General features: G+C 39.2%; 1 protein-coding gene across 4 annotated transcripts in view; it reads right to left on the bottom strand.

Annotated features, from left to right (window-relative positions):
• UNC13C (unc-13 homolog C) overlaps nt 1–13,974 on the bottom strand; it is a 615,854-nt gene that overhangs the window by 581,303 nt on the left and 20,577 nt on the right. The window lies entirely within an intron of this gene.

The following is a 13,974-nucleotide window of genomic DNA, read 5'->3' as shown; positions in this document are numbered from 1 at the left end:
TATAATGCAAATGACCACACAAGTAAATCATATTTGTGATAGCTAGTTTTTTGAATTACGTGAAGAAGAGGAAGACAGTTTACATTAATTTTGCTGCTTTGCCAGCACTGTGCCTTGTATGTGGTAGGTATTCACACACAATTTTGTTGAACTGAACTTACTATTTTATCACTGAAATATATCACAGAATAATAGCAATGACCAAAAGCCTTTGTTGCTATCAAACTATGGATTTGGGTAGATAAATAATCTATTTAATTCTTTAAACAATACATCACAAACTGCACATTGTTTTAGGAGCCTGATGTCTCTCTATCAGCTCCTTCCACTTGGAAATCTGCCAATTTCACTTTACTAGGGTCCTGCAGGGACTTGAGGAGTACATTATCTGGCCAGGAGCCAAGCTTCATAAGAGATAGGGCACTGCAATAAGAAAGGGAAGCAAAAAAGATGGAGGAGAGAAACAGACAGACTCTAAACCCATGTCTTCCAGGTTTCACAAGCTGTTAGAATCTAATTCTGCTTGTCTGAAACAATTTGGTATTCATTCAGAATTACATGCCATGTTTTCTACTAATAAAAATTGCAAGAAATTAATTCCTGAATTAAATTCAAAAAATATTTATTGTATTCCTATGTGACCTCTCCTTGTGGGGAAAAAAAAGACTTTAGAAAGTTAAGTAATGGAGATATATGTATACATAGAGCTGATTCACTTTGTTGTACAGCAGAAACTAACACAACATTGTAAAGCAATTATACTCCAATAAAGATGTTAAAAAAAAAAAAGAAAGGAAAGTTAAGTAGCAGTAGGGTAGATAAATTATTTTAAAACCAACTTTGACAAAATAAATTGTTCCACTAATCACTCAATCTAAGATCCTGGGTCTCTCAAACCTGGAAACAAATATCTGCTTTTTATTTAAATGAACGCAGCAATTTTGTCAATGCCTCTAAAGTTTTCATGAAATTGTGTCTAGACTTCTTGACCTGCATAACTAGTTCAGAGCTATTGTTCTAGACTATAACGGTTGGAAAATTTTTGAACAGGAAAATTCAATCTACATTGAAGCCCTGCTTCAAAACACAAACCCGTGGACATGTCGGCATAGCTGCACAGACGAACTCACTTGCTCTGTATTCCAACCATACAGAACAGCTTGTTATTCACTACAGGCTCTACGCTATTTCACACCTCAGTAACTCTTCTATTCTCTCTACCTAGAATATCATTCATGTCTAGCTCTTCCTATCTGTAAAAATTGTGTTTCAACTTCAAAATCATTTGTCCAGTGAAGACTTCACTGACCACCCACACTGAGCTTTTCTCTCTCTTTGCCACACTCTCCCACAATCCAGTGCATGAGCAATTCGAATTCTTCTGTATTATAATCTCATTTCTGTCTCCATCCACTGGACTATGTCCTCTTTAAGGGTAAGACTATGACTTGCCCAATTTTAAACATCCTGAACCCAGCAGACATAATAAACATTCAATAAGTGGTTATTGAAGAATTGGTTCAAAAGGTACAATGTTTCAGTTATGCAGGATGAATAAGCCCTGGAGATCTACTGTACATCGCAGTGCTGTTAGTTAATAATACTGTATACTTAAAATTTTGCTAAAAGGGTAGATCTTATGTTGTGTTCATATCACAAAATAATAATAATTATAAAGAAGAAAAGGCAGGAGGAAACTTTGGGTGATGATAGATATGTTTACAGCATAGATTGTGGTAATGATGGATATGTTCATAGCATAAATTTTGGTGATGATTTCACAGATGCATACTTACCTCCAAATTAACCCACATTTCAGCTACTTATTAATGTCTTCACCTCGTTGTCTAAAATTAAACTCCATACAACACCTAGTCATTTTCCCAAATTAGTCTCAACTAATATCATATCATCATAGTTATTAATTTACCCAAGACATATACCCAGGAATCATTCTAGATTCAATATGATCCATCCCATATCCATACCTGATGTATGTCCCCTTATCCCACTAGTGATGCCTTAGTTCTGAACTCCACAACTTCTCATCTGGACTACTACAGTTGTATCCTATATGGTCTTCCTAGCTCTAATTTGGCCCTTCTCTCAAATCCTCCTCTCTAAAATTAATATATTTAAAAGATATAGGGTTTCCCTGGTGGCGCAGTGGTTGAGAGTCTGCCTGCCGATGCAGGGGACACGGGTTCGTGCCCCAGTCCAGGAAGATCCCACATGCCACGGAGCGGCTGGGCCCGTGAGCCATGGCCACTGGGCCTGTGCATCCGGAGCCTGTGCTCCGCAACAGGAGAGGCCACAACAGTGAGAGGCCCGCGTACCGCAAAAAAAAAAAAAAGATACAATTCCTTCTACGTAAGACATTACCTTTCTCAGCAGTTTCATTTCCTGTCACTCCCCCAAGCACATCTGCCCAAGGCACTGAAGTAGTAACAGTTCCCTGATTACCGTATTGTTGCCTCACCAATATGTCCATGCTGTTCCTTCTGCCACCATCCCTTTCCCCTTCCCTCTATCCCCACATGCCTCACTCATGAATATCTCTATATATTTATCTATGTATCTTAGATCCAGCAGGGATCAGCATCATCTTGTTGCACCTCTTCAGAGCCCAGCACTTCCTCCTCTGTGCTCCCACAATACCTTGAATGTACCTTTGTTATGGTAACTTACAATACAGTAATTATTTATGTGAAATATTTTATTTATATGTCTATCTCCAAATCTGACTGTGATATGAAGGGCAGAGGCTATGTCCTGTTTAACTGTAAATATCTATGTTACTTGATATGTAATCGACTCATAATATTTGCTGGACAAATGAATAAATATATGAACAAATGAATGAATGGAGAAACAACAAGCCGATGAATTACTAGATAAACAATAAAGATACAAAGAAGCCTGAACTAGCTGAACTGGGCCTTAAATGATCCAGAGAAAGAAAATCAGTATAAGCAGAAGGCAAGTATCCCAAACATTCATGTCGTGTCCAAAGATGGAGAAGCACCCACCTTGGAGAGAGATGGGGACTAAAGGGAGATGGGTCTGGATGGGCAAAACCTAAACAGAATGTGGAAAGGTTTGAAACTTAGGTTTAGAAGTGCTATTTGATGAGGAGGCACTAACGGTTATCGGTTTTCAGCACGGCCTCTGGATTCCAATTACCTGCATTGGAATTCCAGTTCTCAGACATATTACAATAGTTGTATGAGCTTGAGAAAGTCACTTCTATACTGCCTTCACTTGTACATTTATTAAATTGTGACAGAAATAGTACCTCCTCATGGGATATCTGTGATGAGTTAACACATGTGAAGTTCTTAGAACAGTATTTAAAACAGAGCAAAGCCCAGTACATATTAGTTGTCATGAGAACGAAGAAGGCTGTTGAAAAGATGCAAGAAGTAATGACGGAAGATTCATAGTGTGGTATCTCTTGTGAAAACTAAGATAGATAGAAGTAGGAGGAAACTTAGGAATCCTGCTAGGTTGGAGGATGAGATGAAAAAATATAGCATATATTTTAAAGAAGAAACTGGAGGGGAAATGGAGAATGCTTTATACCTCTATGGTCCAGTGACAATTTTCCAATATTGAAATCTCACCTTCCTAGTCACTGGGTTCTCTCTCTCTCTATCTCTGTCTCCATCTTTCTCTCTCTCTCTCTCTCTCTTACAAAGCCACAGCTGCCTTGCTAAGGTTACTGAGTCTCAGATATCAGGTGGGGTACTTCCTTTAGACAAGTGGCCAGGGTAGAGAAGGAAGCTAACATTTAATGAACACCTGTTATGTTCCAGAAGCTTAAACTATCCCAATTAATCCTCACAGAAACCTGTTGAAGAAGACATTATTATATGTCCATTTTACAGATGAAGAAACAAGAGGTTCAAAGAGATTAAAAGATACAGCTAAAGTTACACAGCTAGTAAATGGCACCACGTTATCCTCCTTCCCAATAGCTTCCACCAGAGCTTTATGAAAGATAACTAAAGCAAAAAGATATCTTGGGACTTCCCTGGTGATATAGTGGTTAAGAATCCGCCTGCCAGTGCAAGAGAGGTGGATACGAGCTCTGGTCCGGGAAGATCCCACGTGCTGTGGATCAACAAAGCCCGTGCACCACAACTATTGAGCCTGCACTCTGGAGCCCACGAGCCATGACTACTGAAGCCCGTGCACCTAAAGCCCATGCTCCGCCATAAAGAGAAGCCACCGCAATGAAAAGCCCGCGCACCGCAATGAAGAGTAGCCCCCGCTCGCCACAACTAGAGAAAGCCTGCGCGCAGCAACAAAGACCCAACGCAGCCAAAAATAAGAAAATAAATTAAATCTACGTTTAAAAAAAAAAAAAAGGATATCTTGGTCCTTAGTCCTGGGGTCTATGAAGCTATCAGTTGCATGTAAAGTGAATGTTGCCAGTGGTAATTGACACAAGTCCTAACACCCGCCACATACAAATCCACATACCTACTCTCCTCTCTAAAGTTCTTTTTTTTAAAAAAATGGGAGCAGCCCAGATCAGGACAAAATCAGCATCAGTATGAGGTATGTGGGAGGCAAAGGGATTGAGAAGGGATGGGGAGACCAACATATCATCACATGATTCTTCACTTGAATTCAAAATCTCATATTTACCCTCCAGTTGTATTACCTTTCATTATACAGCCACACATTCTTTTCAGTAACGAAGTTTGGGGGTAAGATTTAAAGTTTTGGGAAGGAGGATTTTGAAAAAGATTAAAACACTAGACTATTATGAGGTGCCTTAGTAATAATATTTAATTATTACTTACTGTGTGCCAAGCACTGTGTATGTAATTTTCTAAAATTTACCTCATTTCACTTCATTCCCATAATAATTGTGTGAAACTAGTATTATTTTCCAGAAAATGAAGCTGAGGTTTAGAGTTTTGAGGAAACTTGCCTTAATATATGCAGCTAACAAGCAACACAGCCTTGACTCCAGGCCCCAGATTTGGACTCCAAGTGTATCAATTCCAAACTGCCTATTAGGGTTCAATGGGGAGTAAAATATTTTTTGCCTGTATGTTAACAAATGCATTTTGTAAAAGAGCTATTTAGTATGACTATAACAGTAGGCATCCTTGTGGGCTAAAAGAGCTAATGAGCATTTGAACAGTCAGCAATTTATTGCTAAATCATTACCAAAACTAAGTTAAAGTATTTTCAGATAAATAAACAATTTTAAGTTCCTTATCAAATCCAGTGAAGTAGGTGAACTGGGTATCCAAATGTTAACTTGCAAGGGAGGGAGAAGACAAAGAAGCACGATGTGATACAGCCCTACTAGGTTGCCTCCCCAAGTCCTGCCCTCTCTACTTCAGCATGATGCTTCCTTCACAGGCCCTGAGCTGAATTCCCACCTCTGGTGTAGGAACCTCAGGCTTGCCACCTGCGTTTCTGACCTTCTATTTATTACTATCTGCTTAATCCCTGCTACCAGCCCAGTAGGGAAGTCTCACTCTTAACTGCTCCTTTGTTGGCAATGACTTTGTGTTAAGCATCCAGGACCCTGTTAGGAGGATAATTGATCTCCCACCAGAAGAGAGCAAGAAAGCCTCTGTTTCTCATTATAGCACCTCAGCAGCAAATACCCTCTACTCTCTGACTGCTGGTTTAAGAGACATTTTTCCAAAAATAAATCAGAGAAATATATGAACATGGTTCACCAAATATCTGTTCAACAGGAAATCCTTGGTGCTTTGGAAAACAGCTGACTGGAAGAAATTTCCCATCAGATGGGAATGAAGAGGTGCCGCTGCAGAGACAGAGCAAACCTAACCACACACGGCAGCAGCTCATCAGAGCCAGAAGGCCCAAGGGAAAACAGCACTGGCCAGCGTGCTGACCGCAAACTTCATGAGCAGGATCCTTAAAGCACAACAATGTAACAAACCTGGGTAGCTGGAAATGGAAGGGAAAGCTAGTCACACCAATAGCCACAAGGAGCTGATGAGAGGGACCAGCAGAGGAGCTGGGACAAGGCAGGAGATAAGAAAATAAAAAGATCAAGTTTTCAAAAGCATCTCCTAGAATGTCTTTATTGGATCAATGCAGATTTATAACTGTTTTATATATCTTTTTATATGAAGGAGTAAAAGAATTCTATATCTAATGTAACTGATGGTCACAGGGATGACTATGACAATGAAAACTGCTGAAACACAGTAACACCTGAAATGATGTCCTTGTGAACACTTCATTTTTTGCCTTATGTTAAGGCACAAACAATAAACCAATACATATGAAAATATTTTCAACAAAAATGAGCAAACTTAAGAGGTTTATCCTAAGCTAACAAATCATTTTTTTAATAAATAGAAAGCCCCATTTCCCCAAGAATGAGGGCCAAATGATTCATGCCCTCTTTTTTCTAGCTAATAAGATATTTCATGAATTTGTTCATCAAACAACAGCCCATCTACATTTTTACTCACCTCCATTGCTGCTACTTTGGTTTAGGAGTGCACAATGACATCTAGTACTAATAATTCTGTAATTCTGTAATTCTTATTTTAATTCTTTGGAACCTACGAAGTACTTTTGTATGTATCAACTCCTGATCTTCTCGGTAACCTTATGAGGATATTATCCACAGTTTATGGTTAGGGGTGGTGAGTCTCATAGATGCTAAAGTAGTTGCCTGGGTCTCCTGACTCCAAAACTTGGTTCCTTCACTATAATAATGTACCTTCTCCTTACTCTAGATATTTAATATTGCAATAGCTTACTAGCCCCCTAAAGTAATATCCTCTGCCACTCCAAACCATCCCATGAACTGATTTCCATCTAATCTTCCTTAAATATAGTTTTCCTCTTATTCTCCTGCTACAGACTATTGTATACCCTCTATTCTAGGCCTCTTCACGGTTCCGTGGATACACTAAGCTTATTCCTCCATTGTCACTTTTATTCCTGTTCTTCACCCTGCCTAGAATGTCCTCCAACTAATCTGGCCTCAATCATTTAAAAGCCAGATCAAGACTAATCTTTTATGCAATAGTTTCTTTAACTACTTAGTCATCTTTTCTTTTTCATATATCCCATATAGTCTAAACCATGATATTCAGTCTTTCATCATTCTTCTAAACTATTTACCAAATAGCTCTTGTACATGTTTTTCCATTTGTTTAATGCTTATTATATGCTTTACTCTGTCTTGAGTCCTTTGTAGAGATTACTACATTAATGTTTGTTTATAATATCTGCAGTAGGTATTGTAATTGATCCCTACTTTGCAGATGAAGAAACTGAGAACCTGAGTAGCTGGCCCAAAGACACACAGCTACGAAGTGATGCAGTTAGAAACGCAACCCAAACTGACTGGCTTCAGAGTCCTTTCTCATAAACACCAGGTTCTACTGCTATGCCTATAAGAGCCAACCTTAGAGAAAAAAGTGGTCACCTATGGAACATGTTTGAAGAAGAACACCTGCCTCAAGAAGAAGCTATAATTAGAGCTTTATCACCTTTGTTTAAGATTTGGTCTTTCATGAAATGCAAATCTCACCAAGGGGCTCCAAGGTTTTAAGGCATATATCACTTTGTATCTTGGTATAAAAGGTTTATGAGACCATTCCTCAAGAGCAGGAGGGAGAGCAGAGAGAACACAGAAAAGCATGGGGTTGGGGAGAGTCTCCCACCAAAGGAGACAAGTAGTAGGATAGGCCAGATATGAGAGACTTGAGGAGCCTTGAAGTCTTGCCCGCTTACCGTCTTGGCCATGGCCTGGCCCTATTCCAGCTAGAGAACACATGTCTGGAGAATAAGAACTAGGACTTTTTCAGTCTTTGCAACTTCTGCCCACAGACATGTACAGAGAGCAGAGCACAGGTACACTGGCTACAGATGAGCAACTTAGAATGATGCCATTTCAGAGACAAGTTGTTTTAGTTTACTTGGTTTTTATCCTCACAACTCACCATTACCCCTTTTATTTCCCCCCAACTAAAGCAGACATGGAAACTCAATGAATATAACTGATCAAAGCAGAGGCCCTTTGGTTGAATTAAAGAAGCCGTGCTGGAGTCTTACTTTACCTGCTGTGTCCACACTAGCTACAGCCCATACAGACCCTCTACAGGTTCCTAGGGTTTGGACAGTACAGTTCAAACAGCACTAATCCTCAAATGTGCACAACGTGAAATGAAAACCCAGAAAGGTCAAAACACTTGCCTAGGTTCCAACAGCAGAGCTGGGACAAAAATGCAGGTCTCCCGCCCCAACTTCACTGTTTTTCTCCCTGTGCTGTGTTGCCCTCCTCTAAAGCAATCACATCCATAGGGCTGGCATCTTCCTACCATGGCAACATTCTGTGATGTAGTAATCTAACTCTATCCTTAAATGATTTGACCTTGACCTTGATTCTCTGTAGTCAACATCTGTAATTTTCTGGAGCTAGAAAGTCTTTTGATATTAAAAGAGGCTTCTGTAAGAAAATCTTATGAGCAATTTTGACATGTATTGGAATTCTTACTTGACACTTAAGCCGTACAAAGGAAGGCCATTTAGGAAAAACACCATTCTGCAGCAAAAGTTGCCACTAATTCTAATGTTTCCCATGTCTCTGTCCCACCAGGTTGGTTGGACACATTACCAGCCTAGCATCCTGTGCCAGGGCAGGGCCTCAGATCCCTGTGAGAGCAAATTACACACCCCCATCTAAGCTTCCTAAGCACTTTTTGCTATCTTCATCACTCTGTCTTCAATATTTTTCAACGATTAATCCTTAAAAAAATCCTCACAAGGTAAAATATTACTCTCATTCTAAAAACAAGAAAACTGAGACTCGAAGACCCTAATGACTTACTCAGTGATGGGGCTAGAATATGAACAATATAGGTGTGGTTCCCAAACCATACACAGCACACTGTTCAAGCAGGTTGACATCAGTTCTATCAGGGAGCACTTCTGTCCTCGGTGAATAGAAGGCGTATTCCATTTGGTGCCCAGCGGAGCTCCAACATACACTATTCATTATGTCAAGGGTGGGGCATGGGATGGAGGCTTAAGCCAGACGGCCTACGGTGAATCCCGGCTATGCTTCAAGCTAGCCGTACACAGTAAGCAAATTGTTTAACCTCTGTGTCCCTCGGCGGACTCATCTGACACATGAGAAAATAACAGTACCAACTCCCTCATGTTGCTGTAAAGATTAAGTAAGAGAGAATTAGAGGAGTGCCTAGAACCACAGAAGTACTCAGAAATGTTAGTTATTATTTGTTTTTACAAATAACAATAAGATCCCAATCTGAGCAGACCTTTCCTCTACCCCCATTTCCTTCCTGACTGTAGGACAGCAAAGAAAGGCCCATTGTAACAAGCCCCCTCTTTTAGAGTTTTCATTTAGAGTGCAAATTGCCCAGTGTTTTTTCAAGGTAGAGTAAGAATCATACTAATTCTGAAGGCCTGTGAGGAAGATAAAAATGTGTAGTGTTATATACAGTTAAAAGTTATTCCTTTTAAAATGTTACATACTCTACAGGAGTGGATGAGAAACTTGTAACAATGATTTTATTGTATTTTATTGATTCTAAGACATGCATATTTTCACATTTTAACATTTCTGAAACTGGGATTGAGACCACAGATATTTCATATTCCTCACATATAAACCAGGAATTATATTATCTATGTCCTAGGGGTGTTTGCAAGATGTGTAAGATTACGTGATAATGAAAGTGAACACATCTGTCACATTTCTTGGTGAGGCATAGTGTTTGGTTTCATTAATATCCACTTTTTTCTTTATCACTCCGTCCCTTACTTCAGCAAAATGTTATTTAAGCCAAAACTCATGAAGGCAGCCAGAGTGTCTTCAGTTCCTTACTTGGCAAGGTGGATTCTAGGTCCAGGTCAATACCACCCTGCAGAAGTCCTCTGATGGCCCAGGCAGGAGTTAATGTGTCCCTCTGTCTGTATCATGAGCCCACTTGGACACCATAGATACATTCTCTGAACCACACACACACCTGTACTACACTGCATTACGTGTATTATAGCAATAGCATGAGGTCATATAATCTCTCATTTTTGCATCTGTCTTCCCTAATGGAATGTACCAGGGTGCCTGATATTTAATAGTCATTTAATTAATTTTCAATGGGAAAAAAAAGCAATGAAGAAATGTACCAATATTTTATGAACTGTCACTAATCTGTTCAACCATAAACAGAACTCGACCTAAATGTTAGTAGGGTGTCAGGGGAGAGGATTTATCCTGTTCTTAATACAAATTTAATACCCTCTTGGATGAAGTAATTATCACACATTCTGCAAAAGTAAGGTTCAAATTTATAAGATATTATTGAATTTCTAAAAGAGTTGCCTATACCATAAAATATTTCAGCCAAAAATATGCCTTATGCTAAAATTACACTGAATATATCTCTAACAAGAAATTATGATTATTGCTGGCAAATTGGTACACTGATCAGATGTCCACATGCCTAATTAATGAAATCTAAGGAGCTCTTCACCTTGGGTGTCTCAATAAAAATCTGTTCACAAAGTATTCTTCATAGATGATTAGGCACTGCTAGCTCATTTTGCTCATTTTTATGGTTTTTGATCTGTCCAAAAAATTCACTGTAATAGCAAGAGCATATCCTTAAAAGCAATACAATGGGTTAGTAGTCAGTGACAATTTCAGACTGATTTCTAACTAACCAGGAGGTGCATGGAAATGTATTCTATAGCCTTAATTATCAGGAAATACAAATTAAAAACCAAAATGATATACCATTTCATACAGATGAAAATGGATAAAATTTTCAAAGCTGGGTTACATACCACATTCTGGAGAGTATGTAGAGCAACTACAATTTTTATGCATTAAACAGGACAATGTTAAAGAATATAACCACTTTAAAAACTTTAGCAGTTTTCTTATAGAATTAAACCTACACTTACACTACGGCCCAGCAACTGCATTCCTATGTAGTTACCCAAAAGAAATTAAGACATATTTTCTCAAACAAACGTATAAGAATTTCTATGCAGCCTTATTAATAATAGCCAAAAGGTGGGAAAATATCCATTAGGAGGAGAAAGGATACACAAATTACAGTATTTTAAAATAGTAGGACTTCCCTGGTCGTGCAGTGGTTAAGAGTTCTGTCTGCCAGTGCAGGGGCATGGCTTCGAGCCCTGGTCCGGGAAGATGCTACATGCCACGGAGCAACTAAGCCCATGCGTCACAACTACTGAGCCTGCGCTCTAGAGCCTGCGAGCCACAACTATTGAAGCCCACGTGCCTAGAGCCTGTGCTCTGCAACAAGAGAAGCCACCGCAATGAGAAGCCCATGCACCGCAACGAAGAGGACACCCTGCTCGCTGCAACTAGAGAAAGCCCGCGCACAGCAATGAAGACCCAACATAGCCGATAAATAAAGAAATAAAATTTTAAAAAACAAAATAGTGGAGCACTAATCAGCAATAAAACCGGAATGAAACACTATTACACGTGAATCTCAAAACGTGTTGAGCAAAGAAGCCAGACAGAAAAGAGTAAATACTCTCCGATTCCTTTTATATTAAGGTCAAAGCAAGACTAATCTATGACAACAGAAACTGAAAATTTGTTGCCTATGAAGGGTGGGGATTGACTTCAAAGAGACATGAGAAAACATTTGGGGGTGATACAAATGCTCTCTATCTTAATTGGGATAGTAGGTGTGTTCATTTTTTAAAATTCTCCACGTTATAAACTTGAAATCTATGTATTTTACTGTTTCTAAATCTCATTCCAGTAAAAAATTATATAAATAAATAAAAATAAATTAAAATATAGCATGTACTTTGATAATGGAAGTAGCACTTGAGAATCAATTTTCTGGAAAGGTGGAAACTGGTTTAATTGAATTTGGTATGAAAATTAGGACTTTTTTGGTTGCCCCAGTTAGACCATGCAGTACTGAAAAATCAGTTGGGCTGTGCACTCAAAGACATAAAAGTCTAAACAGAAAGACATTCTGTTTAGGGAATAAAAGGTTCTTTTGACATCCAGTCTCATCACAAAGGCCAGACTTCAATTCTCATACCTGCTTGGAAATCTAGCTGACACAGAAATGCCTCCATGACTAAGAACAGATCTAAGTTATCCAGAGATTTAACGTCACCCAGTTGGAACAACTACGATAAGTATTCAGAGAGAGATTTATTTCAGCGCTGAATGTTCACTGAACATCCTATGATACAAGGATGTCTTCCTTCCAAAAGTCATATCTCCTCCTGTGCTCTTGATTGAATCATCTCTCACCACCTCTAGAACCATGCTCCAGCAACTATCTCTTCCCTTGCTTGTATTTTTTTTTTTTTACATCTTTATTGGAGTATAATTGCTTTACAATGGTGTGTTAGTTTCCGCTTTATAACAAAGTGAATCCGTTATACATATACAAATGTTCCCATATCTCTTCCCTCTTGCGTCTCCCTCCCTCCCACCCTCCCTATCCCACCCCTCTAGGTGGTCACAAAGCACTGAGCTGATCTCCCTGTGCTATGCGGCTGCTTCCCACTAGCTATCTTTTTTACGTTTGGTAGTGTATCTATGCCCATGCCACTCTCTCGCTTTGTCACAACTTACCCTTCCCCCTCCCCATACCCTCAAGTCCATTCCCTTGCTTGTATCTTAAACCTCTTTCTCTCTACTGGGTCTATCCAACCTAAGCAATAAGCACGTTTATATTCTACCCTATTGTAAACAGAAAACAAAAGGCAGCCTTCAGCTTTCCTTCAATGTTGTTACCTCCTCAGGCTACTGTACCTTTCATCTACCTCACAGGAGTCCTGCTGTTTACTTCCTCATGAGTCAGTCATCTTCAACCTCTTGCTGTCCAGTTCCGGCCCCAGAACTCTATTAAAATTTCTCTTTAATTGGGCGTATTGGTACAAAACCTTAATCTTCCCTAACCTCTCTGCTGCATCTGAAACCAGTAACCACTCAGCCTTTCTTTCTACCTCCACGACAATACAGCCTCTCTCTGGATACAGTTATTTTGACCAGAGTGGTTACATGATGGAAACTGGGCCAATTAGCTTTTCTATCTTGGGAACTGGGAGTTGGAACCTGGAGATTTTGTCAGATCTTTTCAGGCATTTCAACAAGGAAGTGATATAACGTTGTGACCTGACCAATCAACCTTTGATCTTTGGAAAAACTGAGCAGTGAAAACATACTTTCAGAACAACAACAACAAAAAGCATGCAGACAGGTCATCAAAAGCAGAGATAAGAGACCACAGGGCCACAGAAGGAGCAGATCCTGTGTTTCTGATTGCTCTTTAGGCCTGTGTCTGGGGCCATTATGAGTCTTGTCTAAGGGATTGTGAGACACTAGCGTAAATAAGTGTGTGTTCTTCTTTACAAAGAGGCCCTAACAAGGTCCTTCGCTGGTCTCTCTTCCTCTTTTCAGACTTCTTTTATTCCCCTCTCTTCTAACTACCAAATTAGTATGTCTGCATCTAGCTTCTGTTCTTTGCATTAATTCCTGTTTCTTGGTTGATCAGTTTGGTCTGAATGACTATTAACATCTCAAATTCAATATTTAAATTCAATAGTCAACATATTCAAATTCATCTTCATCCATAAACTACAAAGTTCTCTAAATTTTTTTGTACAGTACTAATTAGCAAAACCAACATTCTCTTAGGTGTACAGACTAGAACTCCAGGTTCACCTTTGCTTCCTCTATTTATTTGCCCCAAACTTCTAACTGGTTCTAAATCTTCTGGTCCTAAACTTGACTATTTCTCTCATTATCCACACTTCCTTTCCATTCCAGGAGCTACTGCCTGAGTTCAGGCCCTCACCCATGTTCATCTGAGGTCTTTGCCTTTCTTTATAAAATAAAAATCCACAAAAAATTAAACATTTTTATGGAGGTACTAAAATTTCCCCTCACTGTACTCTAAAGAACACTGTACTCTAAAGAAT

Source organism: Pseudorca crassidens, chromosome 1 (genome assembly GCF_039906515.1).
Source record: "Pseudorca crassidens isolate mPseCra1 chromosome 1, mPseCra1.hap1, whole genome shotgun sequence".
In the NCBI taxonomy this organism is placed as follows: domain Eukaryota; kingdom Metazoa; phylum Chordata; class Mammalia; order Artiodactyla; family Delphinidae; genus Pseudorca; species Pseudorca crassidens.
Note: the sequence above shows the minus strand (reverse complement) of the source record. Positions and strands in the feature narration are given on the sequence as shown.